Source organism: Petaurus breviceps, unplaced genomic scaffold (assembly GCF_028583685.1).
Source record: "Petaurus breviceps papuanus isolate PSGF00001 unplaced genomic scaffold, PetGlider_PUasm1.0 79, whole genome shotgun sequence".
Taxonomy (NCBI): Eukaryota; Metazoa; Chordata; class Mammalia; order Diprotodontia; family Petauridae; genus Petaurus; species Petaurus breviceps.
In genome coordinates, this window is record NW_027186523.1 from 11,538,706 (window position 1) to 11,553,777 (window position 15,072).

At 37.2% G+C, this 15,072-nt stretch overlaps 1 pseudogene; it reads left to right on the top strand.

The window, feature by feature from the left end:
* The first annotated feature begins 10,309 nt into the window (after positions 1-10,309).
* The window catches only part of LOC138175703 (mitochondrial dicarboxylate carrier pseudogene), a 151,034-nt pseudogene continuing 146,271 nt past the window's right edge, over positions 10,310-15,072 (top strand).

Below are 15,072 nucleotides of genomic sequence, written 5' to 3' on the forward strand. Positions count from 1 at the left end.
GAAGGGCAATGAGCTGAATTTCCCCAGAATCATGTGGCTTTGGAGGAACTGAAGTCTTGTAGATGCCCAGGCTGAGCTGTGAAAACAGTAGGAGGATAAAAGAGGAGAGAAACTCAGGTCATTCATTTCCCCCAGATGTGCATAGGGCCCAAAACTAATAAAGTCCAAGGTGAAGAAGTAGACAGCAAAAATGGGCAAACATATAGAACCCACCTTAAAGAATTATTATGGTCACAGGGAAGCTCAAGATAGAAAACCCAAAAAAGAGAATGATCTGAAAACACCTACAAGCAAATCATCTATAAGTAGATATTTATCCTCATCCTCTCTCTGTCTCTGTCTCTCCATCTCTGTCTCTCTCTTTCTGTCTCTCTATCTCTCTCTCTGTTTCTCTGTCTCTCTGTCTGTTTCTGTCTCTCTGTCTCTCTCTCTCTCACACACACATTCTCTCCCTCCTCTCCAACTCTTCCTTAATTGAGAATGAAAGAAAAACAAAACCTCTGTTACAAACATGTATAATCAAGTAAAAAAAATTCTCACTGTCCATGTCATATGTGCATGTATGTGTATTATGTATGTATGTATGCATTTATGTATTTATATGTATATATATATATAATTATCACTTTGCCTTCTAAGTACTTCACCTGTCTAGCAGGAAATAAGTAACAGAATTTTGGTTGGTCATTGAACTCATCAGAATTCCCACCTTTTTCAAAGTTGTTTGTCTTTACCATATTATTGTTATTGTATATATGCCTTTCCTCATTCTGTTCACTTTGATAGACATCAAGTTGTACAATTCTTCCCAGTTTTCTCTCAAACCATTTCCTTCATTATTTCTTAGAGAACAATATTACTCCATTATATTTATATAAGATGTTCAGTCATTTCCTAATTGATAGGTAACCTCTTCATTCTTTGTCACCATAAAAATAGCTATAAAAGCTTTTGTACATCTTGAATTAGAATTTATTTTGCTTAGAAATGATCCATTTTCCCTTATCCCTTTTCTCTCTGATCTTCCCATTAAAGAAAATGTATTTCTATGCCCAACACAGTGCATGTGTATTCCTCAGTCATTGGATGAGTTCAGAATAGCATGAGTGTCAGCTGTTCCCCACCTCCCTCTCCCTTGTTTTTATTTTTATTTTTTGCTTTTTGGAGAGGGGAGGGCAGGGCAATTGGGGTTAAGTGACTTGCCCAAGGTCACACAGCTAGTAAGTGTTAAGTGTCTGAGGTAGGATTTGAACTCAAGTCCTCCTGACTTCAGGGCCCTTGCTCTATTCACTGTGCCACCTAGCTGCCCTTCTCCCTTATTTTTAGAGATGACTGTTTGTGCATCTTGAGTATGTGAGATAAAATACCTTAAACTTCATTTCTCTTTTCAGAGAGGGCAGGAGGCTAATTCCTTCCATGAATGCATGTGAGATTTACGCTGTTTCTCAAAAGTTTTTTTTAACCTTTTTATTTACTTTGTCTCTAAAGATGAGAATTGTGATAGATAACATTAATCAGTGCATTATTAATATATGTACATCATTTCTCAAAACTGCAGCAAGGTGTAATAAGTGAGTTCCAAGTAGGAGAGACATACAGTTTTAAAACTGTTATTTTCATGAAACACTTTTTCTGACAGAGGTTTCAGAGCATAAAAAATACTATTAATTCATGTTTATAACTTCATAGTGCAGAGGTAACATTTATGCTAGGATCCTTCCAAGTCAAGCATAAGAAACATTAGCTTGGGCTAGTATTGATGCCATACTTTTCCAATTTTTTTCTTATCATTTCCTAAAACCATTTTGAAGGGAAAGCTACTCTTCCAAAAAAAAAGGGCTGGAGGAGTGGCTAAAGAAGGAAAAGAGGAGTCAGGACCACACAAGATTCCTAAATAAATATGCTGAAATGGATATTCCAAACCCTGGTGGTTGCCTCATGGATTTTCGAGGTCTAGAGCCACTGAGTGGTTCCAGTGACTGCCTGCAGGAGTTCTTCCCTTACAGCTTCTACAGTGCTTTTCAGAGAAGCGAACTACAGACTAGTAGAGGAGTTTAAGTCATGATGTAGCTTGTCAACAATATAAACCTCAAGGGAATCACTTAGGTTAGACAATACAGAAAGGAGGTAAAGCTAGCAGCACTCTGTACCAGCATAGCACCGAACTATACTCCCTTCTCACCCTATCTTCCCTCTCTTTCATATATACAAATATAAATAAATAAAGAAATGTATGTGTGTGTATAAATATATATACACATGTGTATAAGTGTGTGTGTGTGTATATGTATATATATATTTATACATACACATTGTTTGTTTTCCATCTTTCTATGACATCTGACTTTTCTTGACCCTGTGGAACATATTATCCTTGGAGTTTTCTTGGCAAAGATACTGGAAGTGGTTTGTGGAATGTTAGATATTTGTGGATAGTAGTTTTTTTTTAAGCAATTGGGGTTAAGTAACTTGCTCAAGGTTACACGGCCAGGTGATTCTGGGTGGGTGCTAAGTGTCTGAGCCCGGGATTCAATCTCCAGGGTCTTCTCAACACTGGAACCGGTGCTCTTCTCGCTGTGCTACCTGGCCACCCCTGGATAGTAGATTAAGGCAAACCAAGTTTAAGTGACTTGCCCAGGATTACACAGCTAGTAATGTCCAAGGCTGGATTTGAACTTCAGACTTCAGACCCAGTGCTCTATTGACTGAGTTATTTAGCTAACCCTACACACATATGTAAATGTATAGACTGTATATTTTCATAATCTCTTCTTAAGCAGAGGATGCTAAACTTAATGTATCCTTTTCCTGATGACTCAGGATTTTCCATACATTCTATAATTATTTACTCTTCTGTAACCTAGTGATGTTCTCAAGAGCTATTGTGGTATGCAAAAATAGACAGACTTTTGTACTTTATTTTCTTGTGTCTGATTCTTTTTTTGTTCTCTCTCATACTGGCAGGCTGTCAGTGATTGCTTCTTGTTTCTGTCAGTGTGCCTTCTTCAAGCAAATGTTCTCCCTCCTCCATGATTTGCTGTTGCTTTATATCTACTGTGGACTGGGAAAACAGCTGTTTTCTAGAGTCCTATATAAAATAAAAGTAAATAGGCTATAAGTAAGGGTCTAAGTGACTCTCCGATGATAGAGGAGGTGGGTTTTATGTTGCCTATTTTGCCTACTTGTATTTCAACTGTGTACCAGATACTGAAAACTGTTAAATAAGACTTTTGAATAAGTGAGCTGTTATTGAGTAATATTCCTTTATTTGCAAAGGTTGCTACTGATAATTATGATTTGGATACACACGTGCTATTGACAAAACCAATAAGGGATCAATATTTCTTTCTTCAGTGATGATATTGGAAACCTGAGCCATGATTATCTTCTGTGTTTGCTATTCAGTCACTGTCATTTTTGGCAGCTTTTAGAATCTAGGTTGGCTTGGAGTATTTCCTCAGAAAGAACAATTCTTTTCATCAACAGTTGTATTGCATTGGTTTGGTCTGCATTTAAACATCTTTTACCAGTCTTTGAATATGACCTTTTCAGTAGATCCACATTGAAATAAGCCTGGCTTTACTAATGGAAGGCCAGTGGGTATGTAGACTTTCATTATTCATGATCCCCTCCTTATCTTTGTTTTTTATTGGACTTCTTGGATGTATAGATGAAATCATTAAATAATTATAATAATAACAATAATGACTTTCACTTGTATAACAACTATATTCAAGGCACTATGTCATGTATTTACAATTATTAGCTCATTTGATCCTGAGAGGTAAGTGTTATTATTATCTCTAATTTGTAGATAAGGAAACTGAAGCAAACTGAGGTTAAGCAACTTGCTCAGGATCATACAGCTAGAAAGTGTCTGAGGTTGGATTTGAATTCAGGTTTTTCAAACTCTAAGATCATGATATCTGTGATTGGTCTATATGTCTGAACTCTTTGGTCAATTGATTCTGGGAATTTGTCTATACAATCTAATTCTGATTGAATGCATTTGTGTCTTTTGCTGGTATTCATAGAATGATGAATTCCCAAAGCAGCCTCAAATATAACTGCCTAGGAAAGTTTTCTTCCATCCTCCAATACACTATAATTCTAGTGCATGCTAGATACCATGCACTCCCACATACCAATTTGCCAGCAGTGAGATTAGGAATAGAACTGGATATTCAGTCAACATACATTCATTAAAACTCACTATGTGCTACTGCTATGATAAATGTTGAGCATAAGAAAAGGGAGGTGGGGACAAAAACAGAATCCCTGACCTACAAGAGGTCACATTTTGTTGGGAGAGGTAATGTGAAAATAGTACATACAAGTTGTATACATTATAAATGGGAAATAATCTCACAGAGAAGGCTTTAGCAGTGGGGTATACCAGGAAATAGATATATCTGCAAGTGGCACTTGTATATATATGTACATATATATATGTATATATATACTCACACACACACACACACACACACACACACACACACACATATATATATATATATATGAAGTGTTAGAGCTGAAATGGAATTCAAAGATCCTGAAATATGAAGACACGAAAACCTAGGAAAATTAAACAATTTGCTCGAGGTCACATAGCCATCTAGTGGCAAAGCTACATTCATGGGAAAAAGTCTTTCTAAATTTAAATAATTAAATTTACTGATATACAATAAGCCTAACAACTTTTTGCTTTCAGAAAACTCTTAATATGCAATGTCAGAATTTTGTAACATTTACTTTTTTACACTATTTGTCAGAGTCCACAAGATTTTGGTTCATTTAAAACTTTTTTCATCAGTAAACAATATTTTTAACCTATTGGTTAAAAGTGTACCTTTTTCATCAAATGTAGCATTGATTATTAAACAGGAGACACCATGTTAAAGGTAAAAAAATATAATGATAACAGTGAAAATCAGTGCCCACTATTAAATGCCTACTATATGCCAGGCATTTTATTAAGCTCCAAGGAGAGTATACAAAGAAAAGCAAAAACAAAACAAACCCCCAAAACCTAAAAACTAGCAAACAAACAAACAAACAAGACAGTCCTTGCCCCAAAAGGAGCCCACAGTGTAATAGGAGAGACACATGCAAACATGTAAGTACAAACAAGCTGTATACAGGAAACAATGGAGAGAATCACAGAGGGAAAACATTAAGATTAGAGAGGAGTGGGAAAAGCTTCTTGCGGAACATAGGCCTTTAGATGAGAACTGAAGCAAGTCAGGAAGTGGAGACCTTCCAGACCTGGAGGTTAGCCAAAGAAAAGTCAGAGAAGATTTAGGATATATAGTATTTTGTTCAAACAGCAAGAGAGTCACTGTAAGCAGATTATAAAGTGTAAGGGGACAAGAAAAGGAAGAAGGGATTAGGCTATGGAGGGCTTTAAAAGCCAAAAAGAAGAGGTTGTATATTTGATCATGGATATAATGAGTCATTTGATTTTCTAGAGCAAGAAGTTAATATGATCAGACCTTTAAGAAGGTGCTTTAGGAAGATCAATTTAACAACTGTGTGGAGGATGGTCTTTTGGGAGATGAGATTGGAGGCAAGGAAACTAATAAGCAGGCTAGTTCAATGGTTCAAGAATGAGATGCTGAGGGCCTTCTCTGGGGTGGTGGTACAGTAAGAGGAAAGAAGAAGTCATAGGCTATAAATGTTCCAAATATCAAATCAGCAGAACTTGCCAACAGATTGGATATGGGAAGTATAAAAAGTGAGAAGTAGAGGATATAGCCTAGATTGTAATGCTAGATGACTGCGGCATGGGGAGGTTGAGGTCTAAGGGAGCTGGGAGCCCTGAACTTCAAGGACAAAAGCCATTGGTCTGCCTCAAAGAAAGAATGCAACTCAAACCTTCTTTCAGTCAGAGACAAAGTTTATTAAAACACTGGTTGGGGTGGACAAGATTCCTAGTGAGTGTGTGCTATTGACCAGATCTTAAGAATCAGAGTCATTTAATGGGGAACAAGATGAAGAATGTGGGAAGATCTGGATGTGATCTAGGAGTGACCAATAGGCTGGGGTGACCCTAAAGTAGCAGAAAAGGGATCTAGATGGAATTTAGGAGTGGCGAATAACCTGGGATGATATAGAGGTATCAGACAATAAATTGAAGTCTGGGTCAGGGGTAACAGAGAATTGAGGGTCAGAGGCAAATGCCAAGGATTGGGTCATGTATGTGGGAAAGTTCAGGGGAAGTTCAAAAGCAGGGGAGGGGTCCAGAGCCCATATCCAGGCAGTAGTATATTGGAAAGTAAGAGGAAACTTATAAAGGGTGAAGAGTTTGAAGAGAAAAGATCATAAGTATGGTTTTAGACATGTTGAGTTTACTATGTCTCCTTTATATCTAGGTAGAGATAAGCAGTTTGAGATGGGAGTCTGGAAGTCATCAGGGAGATTAAGCCTGGATAAGTAGATTTGGGTATCATCAACATAAAAATTATATTTGAATCCATGATACGAAGTGAGATCACCAAATGAAATAATATAGAAGGTGAAAAGGAGAGGGCCAAAGATAGAGATTAAGGTATCCCCACAGTCAGAAGGCATGTTTTTGATTATGATCCAGTCAAGGAGTCTGAGAAGAAATGATCAGCTAAGAAGGAGAACCAGGAGAGAGTAATGTCACAAAAACCAAGAGAGAAGAGAAGAGAGTATTCAACAATGTTAAAGGCTGCAGAGAGGTCAGGAAGGATGAAGATTGAGAGGGGAAACAAACATTAGATTTGGTAATTAAGAGAGTTTAGTAACTTTGGAGAGACCATTTAATGTTTAATGATGAAACTGGAAGGCAGACTCAAAAGAATTAACAACAGGGAGAAGAAAGGAAGTGGAAGCACATATTATAGATGGATTTCTCAAGTGTTTTAGCCAGAAAACATAAAAGGAGGAGGAGAAATGAGACGATAGCTAGTTGTGATGGATGGATCAAATGGAGGTGTTTTTGGGGATGAGGGAGATATGGGCATGTTTGGATGAAGGCAGGAGGGAAACAGTAGCCAGAAAGTGATTGAAGATTGTATCCTAGGACAAATGACTTAAAGTCTCTAGGTGTCAGAATAAAGTAAGGAAACTGGCTTTAAAATCCTATGAGCCTATGAATCTTGTAAACTTGGGATTCTATAATGTTTTGGCCTAAAGATAAATTTTAGTATTTGTTATGAAAATTCTGTGTGAACAAAAGATTGTTACATTAGATGAATAAGGTTCAGCTTGAACCTTAATGAATTAATGTAAAATTATTCAAATTATATCAACAACAATAAAAATATTTTGGATCGATGTTACTTTTTTTTTTACTTTTCTTCTATTTTCTTCATTTTTTGATATCATCATGATGCTATGAAATAGGTTATCATCCTGGTTTTGAGTCAGGAAACTGAAAATTGAGTTTTTATACCAAGCTTTGCCATGAAACTAGAGTTGTATGACTTGAAATGTATCACTTAACTTCTCTGTATCTCAGCTTCTTCATTGATAAAAAGAGTAATTCTAAAATAAAGTGCTAAGTAATCTTATACTACCCTTGGAATTCATAAGCTTTAGGACAAAATATAGAAGTTTTTGTTCCCTTTTTTAAAAAATGTTTTATTTAATTTTGTATTTTAATAGAACCCTACTCATCCCAGAGACCAAAAAGGAATGTATTTCTATAGAATATACCTCTCCTCTTCCTTTTGCTCAGCAGGTATTGATGCTTATGTTGCTTAGAATTCTAGTGGTTCTATGATCTGTAGGTGTCCATCAAGGCAATGAAATTGTTCTCAACATTTTCTCAGCATAAAAAATTAAATTCTATGCAAGATGTCCACTTTAAATTTTCTTTTTCAAAATGACAGTCATGATACAAATTAAATTTAGGAGATATTTTTGGGGCAAGTGTTGTTTCCTTCATGTGTTTAAAGGATTGTTGTGTGAAAGAGAATTTAGATTTATTTTTCATGGTCTTAGAAGGCAGCACTAGGAGCAATGTCTGCTGCAGAATGATAGATTCCAGCTAGTTATAAGGAAAAGATTTCTTGATAATTAGGGCTGTCCATAAGTGGAATGTGAGGGTTCAAGAGGAGTGAGGCCTCCTTCACTAGAGATCATTCAGGGCAGGTTAGATGGCAGGGATATTTTTAGCACAAATATCATTCAGGTACAGTTTGTTCCAGGTAATCTCTGGCATCCCTTTGAAGTCTGAGATTTTGTGTTTCCATGATTCTACACAGATATCCTATTACGACCTAAAACCTTGAGATTCTTAAATTAATTAAAGCCGTGAAGAACTTTGGAAAAATATTTCATAGAATCACAGAGAAGTGGCCTCAATAGCCATCACATCCAACCCATCCACAAGGTAATCCTCAATGTAATGTACCTAACAAATGGTTGTCAGTCATCTCTTTTTTTTCTTTTTCTTTTTGTTTTAAAGCAATTGGGTTTAAGTAACTTGTTCAAGGTTACATGGCCAGTTATTTCTGGGTATGGTACTAAGGATCTGAGCTGGATTCAATCCCAGGTCATCCCGACTCTGGGGCTAGTGCTCTTACTCACTGCACCACCTGGCTGCCCCTTCAATCATCTCTTAAAGACCTCTGAAGAAGGGGATCTCATCACCTCTCAAGACATTCCACTTTCAGACAGTTGTAACTGTTAGGAAATTTTTCTTGACATCAAGTCTAAACATGTTAGGTTGTAACTTCTATGCAGTACTCCTAGTTCTGCCCTTTGGAGCCAAAGAAAAGAAATGTAATTCCTCCTCCACAGATGCTCCCTTTAATTAATTGAGCATAGCTATCATCCCCCTCTTCATTCGCCTCCCTCCACCACCACACACACATATTCACAGACTTCTCTTTTACAGGCTAAATTTACCCAGTACTTTCAGTCAATGTTCATATCCTGAACTCTAGGCTCTTTACCATGATGGTGGTAAATGTGATCAACCTCCTCCAGATATTCTTTAGTTTGTAAATATCCTTGTAAAACCACAATACCTAGAACTGAAAGCCCTACTACACATGAGGTCTGGTAAGGGCAAAGAATACAGTATCTTTCTGTAGGAATAATAACCCTTAATCCCTATTTCTAGAAGTACTGCCCTTCCTAGTATAGCCTAAGATTGCTGTTGTTCAGTTTTATAGTTGTTTCCAACTCTTCATGACTCCAATTGTTTTTTTTTTGGCAAAGGAACTGGAGTGGTTTGCCATTTCCTCTTCTAATTCAATTTACATATAAGGAAACTGAGGCAACAGGTTTAAATGACTTGTCCAGGGTCACACAGCTAGTAAATTTCTCTGACTAGATTTGAACTGAGAAAGAAGAATCTTCCTGATTCCAGGCCAAGTACTTTGTCTACTGTGCTGTCTAGTTGCAACATTACTCTTATTAAATGTAAACAGAGTTTTTTTCCCTTTTGTTCTGATTCTTTTTTCACAACATTACTAATGTGGAAATGTGTTTAACATGATTGTACATGCATTACCTATGTTAGATAGCTTGCTATCTTGAGGAGAGGGGAGGGGAGGGAAGGAAAAAACTTGGAATTCAAAATCTTAAAAAAATGAAAATGTTGAAAACTATATATGTAATTGGAAAAATAAAATGCTTTTAAGTGAAAAAAGAAAAATGCAAATAGAATATGAATATTTCAAATGAATTCTGGAGAAAAGGAAGATTAAAATCATTAAGAAATATGCATTTAAAATAATACACTACTTGTGGCTGAGACTATTTCTTTTATCTTTTATCTTATTTTTTACCATTTTTATGGCTTCTTACTGCTACATGCTTACCTATGGCAGCTAAGAGGTTGTAACTACAAGCAAAGTGGGATTTTTTGCTGTTTTTGTGGATTGTGTTTTAGCTAATCAAGTGCCTTTGATTGAGTCTTGCCTTTGATTGAATCAAGAGTCTTTGAATCAAGTCTTTGATTGGAAACAGTATATATTGTATTACTTGAAGGAAGGGGAGAGGGAGGAGCAGAGCTGAGAGAGAGAAGAGAGCATGAGCAGGGAGAGAAACTTGCTTTGTGAGGAGACCTAACAGAAAGAATGTTTGTGATATTGGTGCTCTGTCTGTTGATCTGTGTTAATTTCTCAGACAGAAGTCCTACCATGTTTCCCTGATAATAAGACCTATCCCGAAAATAAGCCCTCCCCTTACTGTGTAAGATTCCTCTAAAATAAGCCCTCCCCCAAAAATAAGCCCTATTGAGATTGCTACTGTAGTGAAGGTGATCCTCTGCGCTACACGCTACATTACGGTACCCTCTGTATGCACCGTCCCCACCCCCGCCGGTGAAATGCATGCTGCACTCCGAGCTGCATCCAATCAGAGCTGCAGCAGTGAGTGCGTCATCCTGTTCTTCCCCAGTGATTTGCTTGCTGGTACATTTTTTTGTTCACATTTACCTGTTTATTAAAATTGCTGTCAATGTTCATTAAAATAAGCCCTCCCCTGAAAATAAGCCCTCTGGTGTTTTTCTGTCCAAAAAATTAATAAGACAGTGTCTTATTATCGGGGAAACATGGTATCTGTTGGTATGTATTAATTTCTCAGACAGAAGCCCTGCCTGTTGGCCTTTATGAATGAATTGAACTGAAGAGTGGAGATTTGCCCACAGGAAGGAGGCTGAGTTCAAGCCCATTTTAAGAGCTGTCAGAGTGAATTGAGGTACTGGTGCTGGTAATGTGCATAAATATTGTTGTAGCCCTGTTAAGTTTTATTTTCTTAGAAACAGAAGCTGCAGGCAAGAGCCCTGGAGCCTGCTTTCAGGCAGGAGCTTGGAGTGGAAGCAGTCTCCATGATGTGAGATATGGAGCAGGAGCAGGAGCAGAGAGCTGCCTATGTGTAAATCCAGGTGAGTTGGGAGTGGTCAGCCCACAGAGTTTTGAGGTTTGGAAGTCAGCCTTGAGTCAAGATGAGATAGGACTTTACTTGGACACTGTGTATTGATTGAGAAGATTATGACTTACTGTGACCTAGGGGTGGATAATGTTTGTATTTTCTGCTACCCCTTAATATGTGTAGTGCTAGGGAAGACCCTAGCCTGGGAGTCCCTAAACATGTTAACCAGTATTTGGGTGAATGTTACTGAATGCAATGATATATCCATGTGCCATATGATATACTGAATGCTATGAAAAACATATAGATATAGATGATATCTTTTGCTTAAAGATATTGTTATGAATGTTATGCTTTATTGAACAATCTTTAGTTCAAAATAAATAGAGAGTTCATTATACTATGTGATTAGCCACTTAAAATTATTCACAGCAGCAGTCCCCAGGTGTGCTGCCATGATTGGCATTAAAGTGGTGCAATGGATGGAGCACAGCACCTGGAATCAGGAAAACAAATTTTCATGAATTCAAATCCAGCTTCAGATGCTTATTAACAGTGTGATGCTGAGCAAGTCACTTAATCCAGTTTTCCTCAATTCCACATCTGTAAAGATGAGCTGGAGAAGGAAATGGCAAACCACCCCAGTATATTTGTCAAGAAAACTCAAAAACTGGGTCACAAAGAACAGGACATGACTGAGCAACTCTAGCAATAGCATGGCAATTGGCAGACTTCAATTTCCTCATGTGTATAATAAATGGTCAGTCTGTCTATCTCTAAGGCCTGTCCCACATCTAAATTTGTGATGAAGGAATAAATAAAAAGGCATTTACTCAAGCAATCAATTAGTGTTTATTAAACATCCACTATATATGTAAAGGATAGGGAGGAACTTACTTTGCAAAAAAAGAAAGGTTACTTTTGGGGGAAAAACTAGCCAGGGAGAGAGTTTTATGAGTGGGACCATATGAAAGTCATTTGTCATTAGCTTTCCAGTAACAATGGTTATATTGATTTTATTATTGTTCTCAAAGTAAGAGATTGGAGTGGTGGGGAGTAGTGAGGCAAAGAGAGAATACAACCTGGCTGGTAAGGTAAATGGCAAAATGTCAGCATAGGAGTCCATTTTGTATTTTATTTTTTCTAGGTTGGATATGTGTTTATGGTCTACGGTGGGTTGGATCTGGGGAGTCAAGTGAGCTTCCACTCATTCACCAATCACAAGAGCTAAGTCTCTAAAGTAGAATTCCAGAATTGTAAAAGATTATCCAATACCCATTCCTGGCTGCCATCATATTCTCTAGAAGACAGATCTTGCATATGGCTCTCCTATTATATTTGGAGTTCAACTGCTAATAAATACACTTGCCACCTACTGTAAATGAGTGTATAGTGAGGGCTTAGTGAGGGTATGGATAGCTCATATAAGAACCTTGAATCAAATTTTGCAAAGCACTATCTAATTGCAATTCCTATTGATTAGAGTGAAAGAAAGAATTTTTCAGCAATGTCCCACATTTGAATTGCTAGTGAAGGTGATTTCAGGATGCTGGCAGGGAAGGAGTGAATACACATAGAAATGGCTTAATTCCATTTTTAATTTAAGGAGCGAGAATCTACGCAAAGAAATAGTCCCCGGAGTAAAATTTTGCAGTTGAGAAATTCTTTCAAATCCTTCCCATTTTGCTGTTAACATTCCTTAAAGCAAGAGATAAGCAGCTTGCTTCAGCTCTTGTTTTAGTCACATCTGGGGATGAAATTCACACAGATAATACCACCTTTCTGTCTCTCCTAATATCTCTATCACAGTCTCTAATAGTGCTCTCTAACCAGATGGATATTCTAGTCCATTTTTCTTAGGGCTATACCTTGCCCTCAATCCTCATACAGCTCTTTCACTGAACTCAATGGGAACTGTATGCCTGAATCAAGGGTAAGATAGATGGCCCTGAGGGTTTGCATACAAATTTAAAACCTTTGAAAGAAAACAGGGTAGAGCTATAATAATAAAGGGGAAAAGTATGATAAAACGGCCACAACTGAAACTTGGAAGGGAATTAAGGGTACCACATGGAGAATTATTAGAGTATCAAGCAGTTTGTTTGAAAGGACAGAAGAGATAATAAATGTAGCCCCGTTTGTAAAGCAAGATGGGTATAGGACCACAAAACCTATTATGAATGGGAGTTGGAGGTCTTTCCAGACATTAAACTTGGACAGATTTAACAGCTAGACAAATGGTATGAATTAGAACACATTCAACAAAGTACATGGGGGTAGCGCATGGGGATTTTTATCTATCTAGATATTATATTTCCAAAGCTCTTATCATTCTCTTATCTAAGTGCACAGAACAATAACTCAGATTCTCATTTCTCTGATCCATTTCATGTGCTGACCTCCCAAGTGAATTCAGGCACAGATCTGATCTTTTTGACCTTGTACAAATTACTTAACCTTTCTGGGCTACAAATTTATCTTCCTGGAAATAGGGACAGCAATTTGACTACCTCACAGGTGTGTTTGGGAGATTATCTTGATTGATGTTTGTAAAGAGTTTTTCCTATCTGTGTGAAAGGTAGACACCGGATACTGCTATTTCTCTGGCATATTTTCTAAGTATCACTTATCCCTCATCTGTACAAGAAGGCTAGCATAAAAGGACAATATTCCACATAACTCTTTAAAAGGAAATCACTTTTCTTTTTAAAGAACTTGGTAGAGGTGGGGGTATTGTGGTGTCGAAGAGTGAACCAACAGAGTTTGGCAAAGAAACATGATATAAAAATGTTTGGCAATTGAGAAAATTATTATTGATTTTCATGTCATGCTTGCCACGTGATTCAGGAGACTTTAAATATAATCAGTGACTTATGTTTTAATTTCTTTCCTCTATTCTATTCCTCAGGAATTTTTGGCTAGGAATTGGAAGGTAGAAGAAGTTTCTATGTATCAAAACTATTGTTTTGTTATTGGTTTTTCATTTCCAGTCATATCCAGTTCTCTCTGATGCCATTTGGGGTTTTCCTGGCAAAGATACTGGTTCCTTCTCCAGCTCGGTTTACAGCTCAGATAACTGAGGCAAACGGGGTTAAATAATTAGTTCAGGGGTCACACAGCTAGTCTGAGGTCACATTTGAATTCAGGATGATGAGTCTTTCTTACTCTAGGTCTAACTGCCTTCTCTAAAAAAGGCAAGGTTACATGTGAGGTATGTTCATGCTCTTGGCATTTTGAATGAGGCAGTTATGTAGCTAGAGTTTGATAGTGGATAGAGACTTGGATTTAGAGTTATGAAAGTCTGTGTTCAAATGTATTCAAAAAGCTTGTGTGATGCTGGGTACATTATTTAACCTGTTTGCCTCAGTTTCCTCAATTGCAAAATGGGGATAATAACAAGATCTACTTCCTAGTGTTGTTGTGAGGATAAAATGAGATATTTGTAAAGAAAATTTCCCCCCCTTGTATTAGGACTTCTACTTCCTCTTGCTAATTGACTAAATTTTGGGCTTTTATATATAAACACTTGAGACCATCAGTTTGATTATTGGCTCTTACTTGGATCTTGCATCCCATGAATTTCTATGTCTCAGTTGTTCTTCCTTCTTTGTAACTACTCCTATAGTATTAACGTGGGGGATTCAACCTCCACTAAATTGGTAGAAAATATATGCATGCTAATTCTTGTTGTTAAACACTGCAGAGTCCCCAACAACATTATAAGGAATATGGAAAAAGTTACATATGTTCATTGCTAGGGTCCCCTGTGAGGACAGATAGTAAAGGTGGAGACAGGTCCAATTCACTCTTACTTCTCTTGAAGTAAACAGAAGCTTTTGGACTGAGGCTAGAACGAAAAAATACATTAAGCTGAGAAGAGAAACATAGTGTTCTCTGAATAACAAAAGCTTTACATGTTTAGACATCCCCACATTAACAGAAATAAAAGCTCCATTGATTCTCTAATAACCTGGGAGATTAATGGAGTCATAAAGATAAGTAGTAAAAAGAACTGAAAAGAAAGAATAGAGTTATTATACTGTAGGGAATAGAAAGCTAGGCACAGAGTTAGGAACTCATGTGATCACATCCCGCCTGAGACAACCAGCTGATTGTGGGATCCAGGACAAGTGACTTCACTTTTAATCTCCCCAGGTCACTCATTCATGTTTTCAGTTGATGAAAATGAACAATTTCAATGAGAAAGTTTCCTCACTG